Source organism: Aedes albopictus, chromosome 3, assembly GCF_035046485.1.
Source record: "Aedes albopictus strain Foshan chromosome 3, AalbF5, whole genome shotgun sequence".
Taxonomy (NCBI): domain Eukaryota; kingdom Metazoa; phylum Arthropoda; class Insecta; order Diptera; family Culicidae; genus Aedes; species Aedes albopictus.
In genome coordinates, this window is record NC_085138.1 from 18,703,940 (window position 1) to 18,708,658 (window position 4,719).

A 4,719-nucleotide genomic window follows, 5' to 3' on the forward strand; every position below is an offset into this window, starting at 1 on the left:
CTTAAGGTCACGGTATTAGGGCATGGCACGGTATGGAAAAAAGATATCCTCGTTCCAGTCGACTTTTTGTTTTTGGATTCCATTTAGGTCCCATATGAACTGTGCAAAAATTCAGCGCAATCGGTGAAACTATAATTTAGCGCAAGCGGTTCAAAGTTTGCATAGGATTTACTATGAGAAAAGTTACACTTTCAAACAAAAAATCCCAGAGGTCGCCCTTTGTCTCCTTAATTCAAGTCGATCAACATTTCTTGTAGAAAAATTATTTATGAAACTTTCCTTCGAAGACCGCAAAACGATTGGATGTTTGTGGAAAAAGTTATTGATTTATTACCGATTAGTGATCCAACGAACGGCTTTTCGTTCTGTTTTATCAGGAGCACTGCTGCTGCTGTTGTTGCATGGGGTGGCGGGAGGCATCACCACTCCCAGAAACCGTATGCAACATAGTTATCCTATATACTATGGGAATCCCTATTAACATAGGACAACTATGTTGCACATGGCGGCACAGTTCCTCGTGGGATTTTCACGGAATGTCTCCTGCGTTTTTCCAAAGACATTGTCGGAATCTCTGCCAAAATATCCTAGGACCTCCACAAGAGTTTCTCTCAGAATATAGCGTAAATATTGTCACGGAATTTTCCTTAAAGTTTTTATCAGGATTCCTCTTGAATATTTGGCGCGGTTCTTCCCGTCTTGGGATTTTCTTAGAAGAACTTCTCGGGGTTGTTACAGGAGCTGTTCCTGGGACTACTATTAGAGGGTTTTTAAGGAGTTTGAGACGAATCTACAGGGATTTCTTCTGCAGTTTTTCTTGTAATCTCTTCAAGAAATTTCCGTGAGATTTTTTCTAGTGTTACTCTCTGGATTTCTACGGAAAATAGTTGTGGGAGTAATCCCGAGAGGAAATATTAAGAAAATTCAAGTAGGAACTGTAAAAACCTGTAAGAGAAATTTTGGAAACACCTCTAGAAAAACTTGGGAAACTATTCCGATAAACTACAAGGAGAAAATCCTGATGGAACTTTGCATAGATTTTGAAGGATCTCCGAGAAAAATCCAGCGAGAAACTGGAGCATATCGGGAAAATCTCTGGAAAAAAGGTTTCGAAATTAACCACCCCTCCCTCCCCCTGGGAAAACCTGGAAAATGTAATTTTATTTTGTCATATGAGTAGACGCTCTGTGTAATCGTGTTTTATCTGGCAGGTTGCCTTTTTGTGCGCAGCGTTAGTTGCTTTCATAGCTTGAGTTTTGTCTATGAATGTCTAATCCTAAGGGGGCATATTGAATCTCGTTACAATATATGAGACGTCTACACTTTGATGTCCCTGTTAGGGAAGGGGCTTCAGATTTTTCTTGTTAATCGTTGCCCAAAATTACCTGAATGTAGGCCATCAAAATGAGACTGAGGATTTCTCATGATGCTCTATTACGCCAGACTACTATAAATGTGACAATATTTACAAGTTAAAATGAGACATATGACGCCAAAAATAAAACTTGTAATAGTATCGACCGGGCTGGGAGCAACCTTAGGTGTGGCATACCAGTTTAGCACCCTATGCGCAGAGATGCGAATCGTCAGCATTCGCGCATCATCGAACACCGCGTCCCAACCGTGACAACAATATTCGCGCTCCATCAGACATCGCGACGTCGCGACGCGCACGTCAGCGCCACGAAGACTCGAGGCGGTCGGACAGGAGATACCGCGCCGCCGACGATCGTCCTCTTTCGCATCGCAGCAACCGGGCAGCAAGCACGTGTCATCCAAAACAGGCTGGAGGCAATTTTGCCACACATGGACTTGTGTGAGGATCCGGCGCGATTGGAGTTCCGCCGGGGAAAAATGAAAAGAGCCACATGGACTTGTGTGAGGATCTGGCGCGATTGGAGTTCCGCCGGGGGAAAGTGAAAAGAACCACACATGGACTTGTGTGAGGATCTGGCGCGATTGGAGTTCCGCCGGGGAAAAATGAAAAGAGCCACATGGACTTGTGTGAGGATCTGGCGCGATTGGAGTTCCGCCGGGGGAAAGTGAAAAGAACCACACATGGACTTGTGTGAGGATCTGGCGCAATTGGAGTTCCGCCGGGGGGAAGTGTAAAGAACCACACATGGACTTGTGTGAGGATCTGGCGCGATTGGAGTGAAAAGGGGAAGTGAAAAGAACCACACATGGACTTGTGTGAGGATCCGGCGCGATTGGAGTTCCGCCGGGGGGGAAGTGTAAAGAGCCACACATGGACTTGTGTGAGGATCCGGCGCGATTGGAGTTCCGCCGGGGGGAAGTGAGAAGAACCACACATGGACTTGTGTGAGGATGAGGATTCGGCGCGATTGGAGTTCCGCCGGGGGAAAATGGAAAAAGCCACACACGAACAGCGACATCGGAGTGTGAAGATCCGTACGAGATTAAAGTATCGTCTGTAAATTTAAAAAAAAATCCATTCTTTATGCACGTGGTTGTGCTTTTGATTGAGTGCTCGTATTGAAGAGCATCTTATGCATGTGGATTACCGTCAGAAGATGCAGATCGAAGCTCGAGAAGTGGCAGCTCAATGTTCATAAATCCGCATACATGGTCTTGTGTGCTCAATTTCAGACGCGTTTGGACTACCGTCGATATTGTAAGGGAATTCATTTCTTGATTTTAACGAGAAGCTACAGGATGCTCACGTGTATTCATGTTCGTACGACTTGCGACAACGACAGCAAATAGTGCTTGTTGCGACTCCTTAGAAAGAAACCCAGCGGACGTGGTTATGCGTCCGCCTTTGTGGCGTACTGATAGCCTCGGATGTGCTTGGAGAGTCACCGAAATAAGAAGTATCTCGGATTGAGAAACTATGGAAAATATAAAAGTTACTGCACAATTTTTATAGATTCGAAAATCCCGGAGTTGTTTGAACAGCATTGAACGCTTCTTTCACAAGTTGAATGTGTCCTATAATGTTGAAATTCATGCATAAAAACAAAAGATTTGAAAAACCGTCGTGCAGGTAGCGACATTAGTAATTTTGGCGTATTGTGAGTGCCCCAGACGACTCAATTCGCGCTGCAGGTGGGGGAAAATTTCCGATAACGAAAAATACTCAACTGGTCCACCAGATGTTTCATGTTGTGGTTTCTAAGGGTTGTAGGTATGCAATTTAGTATTCTCGGGCGAGTTTTGTTTCACGATGAAAGGTACACTTCGTTGAAAAAAATCAAGAAAAAGTAACATATCAATTCATTACGTCTAAGTTTGCATTTTTGGAAGTTTTTCAATGGGAAATCTGTCAAACTACTGCCACGCAAAGGCACGGTGTACAGAAGGTGATATATTCACGAAATCTGACAGTTATTTTTTTTTTGATGACGTAATTCAAATCGTTCATAGGCAATCAACGAGAAAGACGATAAGAACTACGTCACATGTTTACATCCAAAATAGATGTTTACATAGCCTGCCTTGTGATTTTTATGCCGTAGCGCAAAGGCATACGTACCATTATATGGAGCTTTTAAGACATGCACCGCATTTAGATTGCTAAAACATGTTCAGTAACATTTTTTTAATAAAAGGCAATGTTGAAAACAACTTGTATAAATTCGCGAATTAAAATCGATCAACAGATTATGTCATCGAAGTTCCTGTTAGGTATGAATCACTTAACACGGGCATTTTGAAGCATGAACAATCGTCAGAGTAATTATGTTTCAAACAAAACCGTGCATGGAATAATAACATATCTAAGGATTCTCAAATAAATGCTTTGTTCGCATTAATAAATAATCCTTTTCAATTTAAAACTGTAACTATGATCCAAGAACACAAAGTTGGAGAGAAGCAGTCGTTCCAGTGAGAACGTAGAGCCACAAAGAAAAAGAAGAAGAAGAAGAAGAAGAAGAACCATGCCAGCAACTAGAGAGATCACAAAGCTAAATTAAAAGCTATGGTTCGTGAGGACAAGCGAAGGCGGAAGAAGCATCCTGAGTAACGTTATGATTGAATGTTAATATAGAGTGAAGGAAGAGTCGATATTCAACCTACATAGTAATGAAGTAATGGAGGAGTATAATGAAAACATGGTGGTCATTTATGCATTTGGTCAAACCATAGTCGTCTCTGAATGAGGAAATGTGGTTGCAACCATGCGAACGGGCCCTTCCGGTGTTCTGGTAGTGTGAAACAAGTGCAGGTTTATTCAAAAAACATACAGGACCTCAAAGAAGCAAATTTTAACAGTTTAGAAGTAAAATTTTTAAATATAACTGGCACACGACTCTTACGATCATGAGATTGTCTGAGATTCTGGCAACGAAATGTTTCTGTTATTGGCTTAGTGGGTTTGCCTAGAATCAATTGAATTACCCTGTGTTTTAGTAAATCAATAGGTTGACGAAATAATATTCCAGATGCATATGAAGGCCGTATACAATATGTAGCTGGGAGATGGTAACCTTTTTTTTATGTTTTTTTTTGTCGAGAGGAGAAGGAAGATGTGGCATACCAGTTTAGCACCCTATGCGCAGAGATGCGAATCGTCAGCATTCGCGCATCATCGAACACCGCGTCCCAACCGTGACAACAATATTCGCGCTCCATCAGACATCGCGACGTCGCGACGCGCACGTCAGCGACACGAAGACTCGAGCCGGTCGGACAGGAGAGACCGCGCCGCCGACGATCGTCCTCTTTCGCATCGCAGCAACCGGGCAGCAAGCACGT